This window comes from Cygnus olor, chromosome 5, assembly GCF_009769625.2.
Source record: "Cygnus olor isolate bCygOlo1 chromosome 5, bCygOlo1.pri.v2, whole genome shotgun sequence".
Lineage (NCBI taxonomy): Eukaryota > Metazoa > Chordata > Aves > Anseriformes > Anatidae > Cygnus > Cygnus olor.
In genome coordinates this window covers 32679902-32695537 of record NC_049173.1, presented here as the reverse complement: position 1 = coordinate 32695537, position 15636 = coordinate 32679902, and the positions used below count along the sequence as shown (strand labels likewise).

The 15636-nt window shown below is 49.3% G+C and overlaps 1 protein-coding gene and 1 long non-coding RNA gene across 12 annotated transcripts in view; one reads left to right on the top strand and one right to left on the bottom strand.

Moving 5' to 3' along the window:
• Positions 1-11610, bottom strand: part of PHF21A (PHD finger protein 21A) — a 133838-nt gene extending 122228 nt beyond the window's left edge. For 2 of the 11 annotated variants that reach the window (XM_040560137.1, XM_040560144.1), the window contains exon 1: positions 10506-10653. The gene's annotated coding sequence lies outside the window, so the exon portion shown is untranslated. Of the gene's footprint in view, positions 1-2078; positions 2189-3432; positions 3537-10505; positions 10708-11102 lie in introns of those variants that run through there. The other 9 variants (XM_040560138.1, XM_040560143.1, XM_040560142.1 and 6 more) reach the window with 9 other exon arrangements.
• LOC121071649 lies at positions 4280-10087 on the top strand. The gene is made up of 2 exons (XR_005820729.1): positions 4280-4362; positions 5794-10087. It is a non-coding gene; the product is annotated as an uncharacterized LOC121071649 (long non-coding RNA).
• Positions 11611-15636: the final 4026 nt, after the last annotated feature.

Below are 15636 nucleotides of genomic sequence, written 5' to 3'. Positions count from 1 at the left end.
CACACAGAAGTTCTCACCTGCTCCTTTCACTACATCGTCCTTACATGCTCCTCTCCCTGCTGTTCCAAGGACAGCCTTCTGTTTGTTAAATCCCACTGGGGAAAATCCCAGCTTCTCTCTATTTAGACTCCTGTCATTACACACTAGAAGGGGGGAAAAAAGCCATGAGGACCACAAAGTTTATTGCATGATGTCAAGCCCCTTCTAACACAACTTCAGACCCCAAACAATGCGAGCCTTACAGTCTACTGGATTACCACAGATTACAACACAGAAAGCAACACACAGAAAACCAAACCTAACCATAACACAAGGGAGGTTTCATAGCCGAAGGCTTAAAATGTATCCCATGTGCAAAATGAAGGGAAAAAGTTCCATGGATAGTATTTAATCACCTTTCCCATATTATGCAAGAATTCCAGAGGAAGCCACAAGAGTTTGATACACCTTAGAGAAAATAAAGAGATGCCTCGTACGTAACACTTTCCACACACAACAAGCAGCGATTGAACAGATGCTTGTTCCCTTCCTTACTAAGTTTTTTCAACAGCTTTAGAGTAAGTCAGCTTATGTGAACATGGTTGCAATCATCCATTGTATCAAAATTTTATCTGGCATACAAAAAACAGTAGTTTTGGACAAAAACAACAGCAGGCAGAGAAGGACAAATTAAGTTAGAAAAGGGAAACCAGGAAGAAGGTCCCAGGTTCTGAGGAATACCCGTTTGTCTCACACCGGGGAGGCACAAATCTGAGATCAATCTTCTCACTCATGCAATTTTGTGGCAACAGCAGCACAAAACAACAAGCCAGGTACTTGTATTAACACTGTCACAGATCTATGCTGAACTAATCAACTGAGGACATGGTGTTATTCTAGTCAGGAACAACCCAGAGCATGCATTTAAGAGCAACAGGCCAACGACATCACATTTTGACTGTCTGCAAAAGCTGCAGCTCATCATCACAGGAAAAGATGTTTGATTAAATTAAACACTGCATGATCTATTAGAGTTCTGCATCAACAGCCAGGCATCCAAGTATCATTCTTGCAAGAAGTCAGGTAGGAGAAAGCGTTGTGAGCTTTAAGCCCAGAAAAAAATTGCCATAGAGGGATGGGAACTGACAAGAGTTATGTGAAGGGAGGAGATTTCCTTGTTTACTTAAGAGCACAAAATTCACAGGGAAATAGAGCTGGTGAAATATACCAAAAAGCAGGCAGGCGATGGAAACAGACCGATTCTGAAACAAGTCTCAGGGTGACAAATCCACTGATTTCAGCAGGATTTTCTGAGAACACAGAATAAGAGGTATGGTGGGATTCATCTTTGGAAGAGAGAGAAGAATTGCAGGTGTCTTGAGGACAGATGCCTGGTGTTCAGAAACAGTGCAAGCCTTCCCAGTCCTTCCCAAGTTATTCCTGGCCAGAACACACTCTGAAAGGGAAGCAAGGGCAACACAGGTAGCCACATCCTCGCCGGGTCACTAACAAGAGCATCCTTAACACGGCAAGTTCATACTACACACAACGAGAGATTTACACAATAAAGATGTTTATCAGAGGCAGTTACTGCAAGCTAAGCAGCAGCAAAAGAGTAAGATATCTGAGGCTCCAGTCAGATCCGAACCAACAAAAAGCTTCATTATAAGGACGGGCAATTGTAGTCCTTTTACAAAGTTATGAAAAAGCTTTGTTAGGTTTTTTATTATTATATTACTATTATTTTTAAATTCCATCACACATCAGGTTATGCAAATTTCAGGCTGAACATCTCATTCAGAGCAGTTTTGTCCTGCTGGCAAGACAGAAGAGAAAGACAATTCCTCGGACACGTCAAGGACTAATTTCTGACTCTCATGTAAAATTTTGTTGTGTTAGCAAATTAAATAAAAGCCCTGAATAAATACATTCCATGTTCTTACAAAGCTTTACAGGAGTTCGATATTACCCAATTTTTAAAGGAACAGCAAAGACCCCAGGAGGCAAAATAACTGGTATGAGATCCAAGGCGCAGCAGCAATGTCAGAAACAGAATCCAGATTCTTCAAGCCTTGTCAAGTGCTTCAGCTCTTTAAAACTACCTTTTTTGGGGGAAAAGAATGAAGTCACGGTACTCCTGATTCAACAGCAGCCTTCCCATCAGCTCCAGCAGGGTCAGGATTTCCTCCCAGATCAGGACACGTTTGCTCTTAGGAGATAAGAGATACTTTTAGAAGAGCTTTTTCTTTACAGCTATGCATCGAATCCTTTTGTACATCCCTATTACCCACATTCCTTATCTCCAATACCCTGCTACAGCAGTGTTACAAGGGGCACCGTCACAGGCTCTCTACGGAGGGTAAAACGTCCTTGAAGGACGAGATACATCGCTGTTCCGCTATGCATGGATTTATCTCGGTTTCTTCTCCTGCCGGTTGTGTGGGCCCAGTTGGTCAACGAATGGGAATTTCATCCTGGCGCCGCAACAATGACAATTTTTCTAATCACGTCAATATACCAAGAGTAACTATTTAGCTAAGCACGTGTACCCTCAGCAATTTGCTCCCCATGGGCTGCATAGGGGCTGGGAACCCTTAAAGCAAACTACATCACTACTAACAAGCACTATTAACAGTTACAGAACGTGCAAGGTTTTAGATGAGGCTCTGTACAGATTTACTTTTTTGTATCTGTTTTAAACAGAAGCGTCAGCAATGTACAGGGTGTACAAGGCATCAGTGCTGACAAAATACATTCCCTGCCTCAAAAAAAGTTATTACTACCTAATTATCTGTTGTATTTATAATCTGTACACAGGTGAAGGCGAGAGAGCAACTTTTTTTTAAAAAAAATTGACAAACACAACTATGAAGTAAATACACACCCTAAATTTATATTGAGGAGAATTCTGTGACAGTTTCTAAAAGAAGGGTTTTGTCACTCAGACCTAGATATAAGCTAATTCTGGTGAATACACAGAAGCTACTTTCCAATATTAGAAGTCTGGAGGTCCTGATCTTACTACTGCTAATACACATGCTGATTTTAGGCATTCAGATACTCCCTCTGGCTTCTGCAAGGCCGAAAGTAAAACACAAGTTTTTGCAAGACTGGAGCTCTGATTAATCTCTTCAGAAACACCAAAAAAGGTTCACTTCATATTACTTGGCACTTAACTCTAAGCCTTTTTTATTATTATTATTATTATTATTTCACACAAACTCAAGAACAAATAAATTGACTGGAATCAAGAGTTCAAGTTAAATGTTTGCTTACTTAAAAATTAAGACAACTGCAGTATCCAAGACTTGGCACACGAGACTACGGCAAATATTAAACTCGTTACTGGCCTGACATTTGCAATCATACTGATGTCCAGTTTAACTTCAGCAAACCCCACTGAACAGAAGCTAATGACCTGTGTGAAACTAAGTTATTCTTACAGATACGCACCAGCAAAGAAAAAGAAAACTTTGGGGAAGTTACTATTCCTCTGTCGCTGATCCAGAAACACTTCACTTTCCTTGACGTGGGCTCCACGCGAGTTCCAGTGCAACGGCAAGGGCTGAGGTACACCAAGGAGAAACGATGCGGCCACACCGGGCTCCTTGTCCCACCGGCCGCCACCTGAGCGTGGATTCCGTGCCTCCACGGCGACCGCACGATGTCACCAAGCCTGCCACCGCGCCCCCGGCACCGCGTCAGCCAGAGTAATGGCGCGGCCGAGGCGACCTCGGCAGGCAGAGAGATGTTCAAAGCCCCTGCCCCCGTGGCACAAGTCCAGGGCAGTGGCCGACGGCACTTCACAAGAACGGGGCACCAGTAGTTCCAGCAAGGGAAGCCGCCTCCTGCCACGCGTTTCCATCCATAATGATACCTTGAAAGAGGCAAAATTTCCCGAAGACCATGCAGAATACTTGCAGTCACAGGCAAAACGAGGGATTAGTGCAATTACTTACATACTCTTTGTACAAAAGCACACGTGCACACAGAGGACTTACTTCATCAACTGCTTTTCCCTGAAGACACTCTGCTGGAAGCTGACTTTGACTCATAAACAAACGTGCGTGCTGCTGCACAGCGGTAGCGGCCAGCTGCCCGCTAGGAACCGCATGCGGTGCTGACAACACGGTTTGCAGAGCACCACAGCATCCTTCGCCCGTCACCTCCAGCCTCAAACTTCTGCCTGCGGAAACTACAGGTCCCAGGATGCATTAGCTCGGCACTTGCCAGGCAAGCCGCTCCGACAACAACAGAGCACTGCACGCTGGGGGCCGTAGTTCCCACCAGCCGCACTCGTACCGAAGATGAGCCCAGATGTAGGCCATATTGCACGCCTCCACGGGCCAGCACGCACGCACCGCGCTCGGAGGCTGCTGCCAGGTAAGCGGGTCGAGAGCTGCTTCTCACAGGCCGAAGGAATTAAGGCAACAACCACTCCAGTACAAACACGCGTCAGCTAACCAGTAACTCCCCAACAACCATCAGCAGTTTAGCTACTTTCGAGCACAAGGAACGGACTGCAGCTTGTAACATCTCTAAGCACAGTCAGATTATGTTTTTTTCCCCAGGACTGCTACGTTTAGTAGCATTAGTGCCTGTTTTCAAAGAGTGCTCTTCAGAATATCAATAGGAAAAGTATGTTTGGTGAGGGGCACGTTGTCCCTGCCCAGAATTTAGTCAGCTGGAAAGCAATTGCTCCCTTCCTCCATTTCTACAACATACTGAAGCACGAGCTTGCCTCTCTTCCAAAAAGAAGCAGAGCTTAGCTGAAAATTAAATAGCTGTATCTCAGCGTAGGCCTCAGAGAAGAATACGCTGTACTTCAGCAAGGGAAGGGCAGCTCCCCCTACCAGTCTGTTCTAAGAAGGTTTTAATCGAGGAAGGAAACAACCAGCGATCAAAATGAACAAGTCTTCCTTGTTGTTGTTTTCCTCCTTTCCTCCCGAGCCCTGGATTTTTATTATCATTAAAAACCAATGATATGCACAGATAATTCCATCCAGCCCCTCGTACGTTTCACTAGGCTTTGTAGAAAAGCACAGCTTTGGCAGCATTTTCCGGCTAGCAAGCAGGAACGCAGCTCCCGCAAACACCCGCAGAGGAAAAAGGACGGAGGCTGCAAACCCGGAGAACGGCAGCGTCCCGTCGCACCGGGAGGACGAGCAGGGACGCCCCGGCCACCTGAAAGACGTCCTTGCGCGTTTCCCTGCGCAGGCAAAAGGCCTCAGAAGCATCTAAAGGTTTTGTCAATACAGCAATACTGTCCATAGGCCAAAGACAGCTGTTGCCATAGTTACTATCAGCCAGCTTATCAGAAAATAATTATTGCAATTACTCAGAAGTTTTGTTAAAACAATTTGAAGCTTCAATAGGATAGCACTCGACCTCCCCAGTTAACTGTTTGCGACCATGCTGCCTTCGGGATCCGCACGGTTAACGACGCCTGGATCGGCAGGGCTGGAGGGGAAGGAATCGATGTTCCCTCTCCCTTTCAAGTACTGACAGCTTGCATTTCACAGGCAGGAGCACGGAAACCGAACTGAGCCGGAGCTCTCCTGCTATGCACGAGTCCTCCTTTCACGGGCCTGAAGACAGAGTCTGAGCGCAGGCCATCTTAGAGACAAGGGCTCTGATCTCCCCTCATTTGCTTTAACCACTCGCGTATCTGTACTCCCGTTCAACAAAATGCGCTGGCCACACTTCCCAAACATCTCTCTAATTAGACATGCAACGGCAGAGTCCCTCATTTTAAGAGGTAAACAACACAATTTCTGCAGCAAGCCAACTTGGTAACACTCCCTTTTGTCCTAGGAGCACGGTACTGCCAGGTGGAAGGGCAGGATCCGGAAAGCACACCTTTTAAGAAAGCAGACATTAAAGTAGCGTGGAAGCAGCACGACCACGGCCTGCGAGACAGCTCGCGTTCAGCAGAGCCTCGCTCCTTACGTACCATACGTAAACACATCCCCGCTGGTAACAACAAGCGGCAGGCTGGGGGGCTGCTCGCCTTCTGGTGGGGGCCTGGGGTTTTCCTGCAGCGTATTTCAAGCTGAAAATCTCTAGTCAGAGAGCGAGTGTGTGCAGTGACAACGAACGAGACACCTCGGGTAAGAAGGAATGAATGTTCAATAGGTCAAACCACCTCGGCACGCACAGAGCTTTTAAGGCCCGGGGTACTTGATAATTCCTATGGAGACATTAAAGACGTAAACAGCAAAGAATAAAATAAATGCTGCAGAGAAACCTATACCAAGTAGCGCGTTCTTTCCTCAAAAGCCTGGGATGATCAAAGTATTAAAACAAAAGGCTCCGTGGCAAAGTTGAGGCTTTGTTAGGGGAGCAGCCATAGCGCTCATTTCGGCCCAAAGGAAGGGATCTTTCTGAACTTCCTACAGATTTAAAAATTACTTTAAAGACAGGTGATTCTAATTGTAGAGTCTGATTGTTACGTGAGCGCACCTCTCCTCAGCACTAAATACATTTTTAAAAGCTCTTGATTTTTGTACTTTTTAAAGCCATCCTATATCTACACTTGCCGCTTTGCTTTTGTGAGGTTTTAACGTAACAAAGGCAAAGTCAAACAAGTTAAAGTCATACTTTGCCAATGTTAATAATAAGGAACTTGGTAAGGTGCGGGAGCCATAAATTATTTAGAACTTAGAAACACACGGGGTTTGTGTATTATTTTTCCTCTTTTGAAATGAGACTATATTTGTAATAAAAAAAAAGTTTCCCCCCCAACTGTAAATAAACTTCTTTTTTGCCTGCATAATGCATATCTCCACCATCAGCACAAGCCAGATACCGCCTTTGTGCTGTACTGAACATGAAATATTAATGCTGGATACCTATAAAAACTATCCTTCAGTTCACCCTCTATTTACAGGGTACAGTAGCAAATATCCTACCCCTCACGCCCAGCAGACACCTCAAGCCCCTTCTGTGCGCTGCCCTACCTTTCCAGCATGCGGCTGGTTCCTAAATAACCTTTGTGCAGTTAAAATACATCAGAAACAGGATGTGAGCTGCTTTCTGGCACAGAGTAATTGAACAAGGGCAATTCACGAACATGCAGGAGCCAGGCCTTTGTGGAGCCTCACACTTCTAGCATACAGCCACGCATGCGACTGCACAGTTGTGAGCATAAACGGTGAAGGGGACAGTAAAGAAATGCTATTAGAAGCTTAATAATAGGTTTTCAGCGCTGCCCCTTCCACACAAGGAGCCTCTCCTAAAGGGCAGGCTGCCTAGCGGCTCGCATCACCACGCAACACCCCTCCAAAAATCAAAGCCCCATCGCTCTACGAAGGTCTTTCTGGAAGATTTGAAACAATCAAAGCCAAGAAGCACCAAAACCAAAACAAGAGTAAAAAGGCTAAGTCACCAACATATGTTTCTCACGTGACGTCCGTCTTGAGTTTCTGGTAGCGCACAAGATGCCCATCCCGCACGGAACAAGACGGCCCTTCAAGGTTCTCACAGACGGGTGTTGAGAGGAAAGAGAAATCTCCCTTATAAACAAGCTCCAACAGTATCAGTCCACTTCGCTGAATAAGCTCCTCCACGGCCCTAAGAATAAATATTAAGGAACTGGAAAGCTACAACGCGTTCATACGCAATTATTATCACCATTATAAACAAGCTGCACGAGCAACCTAAGGGATAGCCAGGCTCACTGTTACAGCTTTCCGACGGCACTCGGAATTTCACAGCTTTCTAAGGAGCCACTACAACACATTTTATTTTCCCAGAAGAAAAAAAGATGCCTAAAAATGTTCTCGGTTGTACAGACCTCGTCCAAGCATTTTTTTAAATTAGAATTTCCCGGTAAAGTTTAACAGACACACACACACACAAAAAAAAACTCATCTCTCAAAACAGAAGTCAAGTTGGAGCAGGAACTATTTAGGACCAATACCTGAAACACAGCTGAAGCTGAACGGCCTAGGGTAAAGAGATCTTTACAAAACCTAAACTGAAGGCAGAGATCTTACTGTCCAGCCACAAAACACACAAGTATTTTTCTCTGAACTACCAAAAATGCAGTTTCCTACTTTTTCTCTAAGTTCCTTGAAGGGAAGTTTTCTGTTTTCATTCCCTAGAGGAATAAAAGCAAGCCCCACCACCACCGCTGCCACCAAATGCCTTCTCCCACCTCACAACAACTCCAGTTCAGGACGCACAAAAAGAGCAAAGACGAAAAGCTTTTGGATAGAAATCTGAACAAGAATAATAGTAATATAATTACAAAGTACTCCCTAACACAACAATCCGAGCTACACACCACAGCAGCCACGTTAGTTAACTGGAAACCACTGCAACCCATGGAGGGCTCCGCGCCAAGCTTCTCGCCGCCCGGGTCCCTTCAGCTAACAGCCAGGGCACGGCGCAGGTGATGGCCAGCGAGTCCCCGGTGAGCGGGCACCTACCTTCGAGTGCACAACTGGCCTCGTAAGACCTTGAAGTGATATTCTATACGCGCTACTACGCAACACGAAATCAATGGGCAGAGAGGTTACTTAATGCTCCCTCTGTACCAGCGCAAACTTCTGGATGATAATAACTACCAGACGATAATCTGATTTCTCTGCTACAGTAAGGCTGGAAGGTTTAAAAACCACGCAGAAGCACCATCTATTTTTTTCTTAAATACAGATTTAAAGGTTCACTTACTAAGCAACAGAATTCCTTATTTAAAAAAAAAAAAATAATTAAAAAATCCCCCCCTCGAAGAAACAGCTTCATTCAGCTGCCACAAAACATGCCCAGGTACAAATAAAATTCCCAAACCCTGTGGATCTTTTTGCTTAAGTCTAGTGACTAACCCCTCCAACTAATATGGGTGCTGGTGCATATTTTTCACTTGTTTCTTTCTTTTAGCTTCCTGTTCTTAGTGGTAATTCAATGTCAGTATTTAGATACAAACTATAAAGTTATATTACACGCAGCCATTAACAAGCTTAACATGCAAGTTCGAGCATTACATGTTTACATGTGTAGAAGTCATGAATTTTAGACTTCTGTCTCTCCAAGGCTTTGAAAAGCATGTTATTTCCCTCACAGATTAAGCCTGAGAACAAGGCACTCTCCATCAAATTTAAACATCTCCCTACTCTGTAGCATACCCAGCCTCACCAGCTAGCTCCGTCCGGGCAAGCAAGGGAAAGCCAGAGGAAACTGAATGACAAAACTGAAACTACTCAGGTGTCTTCATTGTTACAAGCAAGCACAGTGAGGAGGGGAGGAAAAAAAAAAAAAAAAGGTAAACAGACAGCCCAAACCCTTTTCATTTATGATACCTGAGAATCTACAGCTCAGAGGAAAAGAAGCTACGTTTCTGCGTTTGGGTGCGCGGGAGCGCCCGTCCCTTAAGATGACGAGGAGCACCAGCAGGTCTAGTTAAGGAAACTTCAGCAACCCAGAGGAGCCGGCTCCTCGCGAGCCCTGCCACTACTGGGCACGTGCCCCTACCTGGATCTCCCACACTCAGCCCCACGGCACGCCACAGCGCTCGCCTTCCTCGCGCCACGCACGTTATTACCCCCGGTGGGATCTTTCTACATGCAGCCTCCCCAGTGAACAAAAGTTCATTGTCAAGCTCGGCGCTTGGGCCCAAACAAACATCCAGAGGGTAGGAGGGGGAGAAAGGAGAGGAAGTGCTCCTATCCACAATGCCAAGGTTCGCGGGCAATCACCGTTACTCACAATTAAAAAGTGGGAACAGGTGTAGCAGATATCATACTTTGATAGCTGAACAAAGAATATTACAGCACGTGACCGAAATGTGATGACATTTGTTCACCAATCGAAAACAAAAGCCGCTCTCCAATGGCACTCTTTCCTCCACCCCCAAGAATTAGGAACTTGGAAGTCTCTCCATATTGAAACACATCTGCTCACAGCCTCATTTTCTGACACTTGAGAAGAAGTTGAATGAGGAGCTCCATGCATTAGCCCAACGCAAATCCACCTAAAAGCCCAGGTGTACAATCCTACCCCAGCACCAACCGAACTGCAGATGTGGTTGGGGAAAAAGCTCGACCGACAACGAAGCTCGGAATAATAAAGGGAAAGAAAGAAAAACAACAACAACAACACACACACACACACACACACACAAAAAGAAGGAAAACACCACCACTGAAAGGCAAGTGAAGAAAGGAGCATGCACAAGAGGACTGTACCAAATGGCAGAGTCCCACATACAGCCCCGCTCCACCTACACAGACGCAAACGCAGGAGGGAGGGAAAAAAATAAAATTAAAAAAAAAAAAGTAGACATCTGTAATCCCAGCAGCGGCCGTGCCAGAGCAGAAGTGTGAAATCCCAGAGGCGTCCTTGCACTGAGCTTTGTACCTGTGCAGGAAGGGCAGCCCCAGGGCGAGGGGGGCAGGAGGGACTTGCGAATAACAAGTTGCAGAAGAAACGGAATTTTCCCGGCGCTACTCGGGCCACAAAGACGAATGAAAGGAAGGAGGAGGAAGGGAGGAAGAGAAGGGAAGGAAAAAAAAAAAAAAAAAAACCTGCGGCAGCGGCTTTACTACGAATTATCAATCACCGAGAGCGGCATCATTTCCGAGCCCGTCATAAAACTTCCCCGACAGCATCACGGCGAAGGACCCGGCCGAGAGAAAAAGGGCCTGGAAATCATCATCCCGGCGAACCCCGGAGGGGAGGGGACCAGGCTCCCTCCCTCCCTCCCCCACCCCTCCCTCCCTCCCTCTCCCCTCCCTCCCTCCCCGGTGCAATGTGTCATCTCCTTCCCCTGCTCCTCCCCCCAACCCCAATGTGTCACCTCCTCCTTTCACCCCAAGTGTCACCCTCCTCCTCCTCCTCCTCCTCCTCCACCTCGCCCGCTCCCAAACTTCTGCCGGCGCCCGCCGGGGGAAGGGGAAGGGGGAAGGAGGGGGAGGAGGAGAAGGGGGGGGGGGGGAAACAAACACACACAGAGGGGGGGACACCCGCAGGACACCACCCCCCCCCCAACCCCCGGGGAGGGGCCCCGGCGAAGTTGGTGCTCCTCAGCGCCAAGTTGGCCGGAGAGTGGCGGCGGGGGTCGGGGGGGGCCGGGGTGGAGGAGGAGGAGGAGGAGGAGGAGGAGGAGGAAGGCGGGATACTACACCCTGCTGGCGGCGGCGGTGCTGCTGCGGGCCGGCCGGGGTCCCCCGGGCAGGACCTCCCTGTGGGGGGGCAGAGCTCTTCTTCATAGGGGGGTGCTGGCGAGGCCGCTCCGGCGGGGCTGCCCGCTCCTGGGCGCCCCTCGCTCTCCTCCTCTCACTTTTCTTTAAGCTAAGCGGGGAGTGGAAGATGGTAGGTTGCTCCCTTCTCCTCCTCCTCCTCCTCCTCCTCTTCGCTCGGCTCTCGCCTCTCTGGGGTCCTGTTCCTTCCCCCCCTCGGCGGGGGGCTCCTCCTGCGGCGGGGAGGAGGGGGCGGGCGGGGAGGGAGGCACGGAGCCGGCGGGGCGCCGGAGGAGAGAAACTGTGACACAAAAACAAGCCGGGAAGCTCAACTCTTCTTCAATCCCATTCACCCGGCCCGGCCGCAGCACCGCTCCGCGGGATCCCTCCGCCGCCGGCCTCCCTGCTCTGCTCTGCCTGCCTGCCTGACTGACTGCCTGCCCGGCGCGCGCTCCCGACGCCCCGCCGGGCGCGCGCACCGGAGCCCTGAGGGAACGGGACGAGGAAGGGGGGGTCCCGGCCCGCCGCCCCCCCTGCGGGGACAGCCGGGCGGAGGGGCGGCGGGGACGGGGACGGCGGGGGGGGGGGTGGCGGCGAGGGCGGTCTCGGCGGCTCCTCCTGAGGGGGACTACTTGACGCGTCGGTGCGGCGAATTTATTTCCCTTTGCCTAAGGAACGGGCTGTGCTGCGGCACCCATTGCCTAGGGAAAAAGCCCGGATGTGAAGTGAGTGAAACTAAAGTCGGCCGAAGTAGGGCACCAAACTCTGCCGGGGCGGGCGGCGGGACCGGCACCGCGCCGCCATCGCTGCCGCCTCAGGGGAGCCCACGGGGGAGAGTTCATGAAGGGGGGGGGCAACCAGCACCCCCCCCCGCCGTTTTTTAACACCCGCCCCCCCCCTCACACACACACACACACACACCGCATCCCCTCCCCCCGGCCGGCCGGCGCGGGTGCGCGCTCCCGCTGCCGGTGCCGCGCGCGGGGCCCCGCCGCGAGGGGCTCCGCACAGGAAGTTGATGCAACAGGGCCGCCGGGCGGGGGGGGCGCGCGCAGGAAGCTGCTGCTGAGGCGACTGGGGGGGGGGGGGGGGAACGGGCCGCGGGAGCGCGCAGCTCCTCGTCCCCTCAGCGCGCGGGCACGGCGCGGGGCCCCGCCGGGGCTGCCATGTTCCGGGCCGGGGGTAGAGGGGAGGAGAGGGGAGGGGAGGGGAGGGGGGGGGGGGGGGGGGGGGGGGAGGGGGAAGGCGGGTTTCGGTGCTGTGCGACAGCGAGTTTTGAGGTATTTTTGGTGTGTTTTTTTTTTTTCCCTCTTTTTAACGGTCTCGCTCCGCTTTATTCCCTCAGAACGCCGCTGAGGAGAAGCGCGGCGCGCGCACGGCCCCGCGGGTGCCTGAGGGGACCGCGAGCGGCTCGTGCGGGGCGGCCGCGCTCCGTCCTGCTGCCGTGAGGAGACCGGGCTGTCCGCCCCCGCTGCCCCCCAACGGGGCCGCCCGGCCCCTCTTTAGTTAATTACAGTTAATTTGCTGCTCCTCCGCCAGCCGGTTGCCGAGTTCTGGGTGGTTTGCCTGTGAACTTCGCGGCGCTGGGTGCCTGTCTTAAAGCTGCAGCTCCTGGGCTCGCGCAATTGTGGGAGAAACTCGGGTTTATTTTTTATTAATTAAGTTTGCAGCCTGTGGGTTTGGAGATAGGAGCTTGAAGATAAGCCTTAAAGGCACAAAACCGAAAAGGTACAAAGCAAGCGGAGTCAGCCAAAAATGCCTTTTTTTTTTTTAACCTCGCGTTGCTTGCCTTTGCGTTGGGGGCAATCTCTCCCCACGCCTTTATTTTTATTTTTTTCCACAAGCCACATATGTTTCTCAAAAGCAGGGCTGGTGCAGTACTTTAAAAAACAAATAAACATTCAGAAAATTACAGAGCTTTCATTAAAGAGTTACTGACTCTTGCACAATTCACGGGTTAGCAGGTAAAGTCACGTGCTGGGCACTGCTGAAAAATCTAATAGCCGCTGCAGGAGTTCTGGTAACGTGTCCAGTTGTGACCAAAAGTGTTGTGATTAGTATCATAAAGCTGTTATGTAATTCTTAATAAGAGTAAATTTGCTCTTTATACTTTCTGTCTGCTTTATTTCTACAGCCACCAAATATCTCAGGTAACACCAGGATAGGGCCGATGGCTCAGGTGAGACCTTTGCTGGGGTTGGGGGTGTCCAGCCCCCCCTTACTGCTCTGCTCTTGATGCCGCAGCCCATTTTTAACCCCCCACACACCCCAAAAGTCCCAGCCTGGGTCCTCAGGCTCTTCTCCCGCATCAGTGCTTACAGCCAGCAGCTCAAGCTGAGCGTTGCGACCCAGACAACAGCCTGGGCTTTGGTTTTTCCTCCAGCGAGGGTTTGAAGCGCTGGGCGAGCAGGCGAGTCAGCGTGCTCGGAAAGCAACTGCGGTGGAGCTGCTGTTGTCCTTCAGAGTTCTCAGCAGAGGCACCATGAAAATAAACACTGAGCAAAGCCTGTTTATTTCACTGTTTTTTTATCTTTCTGATTAAGGAGCAAGTTAAAAGAAGTTAGAACTAGCGATTAAGCGTTATTATAGATCTGGCGTGTTTATTCTGTTGAGGAGTCAATACGTGCAGTTTGACTAAAGTTTGTTTTAGAGATGAACTTTGAACAAAGTTCAAAGAAAAAATAATCATTAGCTGTTATTGCAGATGTACAAAGAAATTTTACATAGTTTGTCTTAGAATTCAGACCGTGATCGGTATCGTGCCACCCTGTCTTTCTTCAGAGCACGCTACCCATAGTGATCCTTGGGTCATAGGCAGGTGGGGTAGCTTGGCCCATTTCACACTGAACTCAGCCATTTCATCCACACGTTCTAATTATCGGAGATGCGCTGGAAGTCCTTATCTGTAACAGCAGCGTGCGTGTGCCATTCCTTTGTTCAGCCCCATGACGATGAAGAGGAGCAGTCCTGGCCTTCATGCTATTTCTAGCTTTGTTTCCATGTCAGCTTCCATAGGTGTGTGTGTAGCATGCAGCTTCTGGTAGCGTTAGAAGTGGTTTCACATGTGGAATTGGAAGCAACAGTGCTATCAGATAAGCAGCTAAATGCTTGAATAAACTGGCTGTTGTTGTTTGTTGGCTCATCCAGATTTCTAGCACGCTTTCTTTGCAGTGAAAGGAAAGCCTTGCTAGAAGCCTAGGAAAAATATTCCCTCCTTTGCTTTCTGAGTCTGTCCACAAAGTCGCCTTCCGCACCTCTGCCTCCAAGTGTGGTATTCTTGCTGTTCATCAGTGTTCAACCTTCAGCTTGTACAGATCTGTTACTTTCTGCTTGATCGCATCACCCCAGATACTCACCCGGTCCCCTTCTCCAAGTTTATTTCCTAAGAGCACTTACAAGTCCAAGTCCAGCCACATCCAAAGCCTTTCCAAAGCTAGTGGAAAACTCAAAAATCAGCAGGCTTTCCAACTGAATTTGCGAGCGGCTGCTCAGTGACGCTGTTTCCCATTGGGTGTTACTTCACCAGTCTGGGTGAATTTCAGAGGGCGAGCCACAGTCAAGTATTGATGCAGGAGCGTTTCGAGAGCTGTTGCTCACAATTTTTGTAATAACTCTTCAGAATAACAAGTTATATCGTAACGTGCCATTTTTTTTGTATCCAGCCCATCCTACAGTGACATTTACTGGGAGTACTTGGCACAAAATCCGGGAAGACGTTTGTTAACACACGGAAGCAGTCTTGCAGCAAGTGCAACAGCTCCTAAACTCCAGGTCACAGATGAAGCTGATGGAGCTGAGTAGCCATATAGCACTTTCTCTTCTCTTTTCAGTGACAAAACTACCTTAAAAATAAACTAAGATTTAGTTTCTTGCCTGTTACTGTTTTTCCCCATGCTTTCAGCAGGAATGCTAGATGGCTGCAGACAGGAGGGGAGGCAGCCTGTGCAGTCATGCTCACAAGAGAAAGTCACGAGACCAGCAAGACATACCCATGTCTAAGAAAACAGCTGGGAAGCTGCGTGATTTTCTCCTCGGTGTTGGACACGGGGCTATCTCACCAGCAAAGAGCTCCTACAAGCACATACCTTCCTCTTCCCAGGGGTGGGGAAGGATAGGGCACAGCTCCCTTCCAGATGATAAGGAAAATTAAGCAAATGGCTTAGACTGCTGGTTGGGGCCAGAGCCTGAGAGCATGACACACCAGAGACTTGCCATTAAGGACATCAGCCTGAGTGCAAATGTAATGACCTCCAACTCCAGCCATGGGTTATTGCCTGCACAGGACCGATTGCTTACAGCAGCCGATGAAGCAGACCCCTGCTTACCCTGGCCCATCCGAAAGGAGCTGCTCACTCAGCAGTTGCCAGCTGGTCTCAGCTGGGAGCAGTGCAGCTGGAAATTAGCTCTTCTGATGATCTTCTGATGCTCTACAGGCACAGCTCAGGCTGGGGGCACTGCTGGGCTGTGGTGGTGGTGG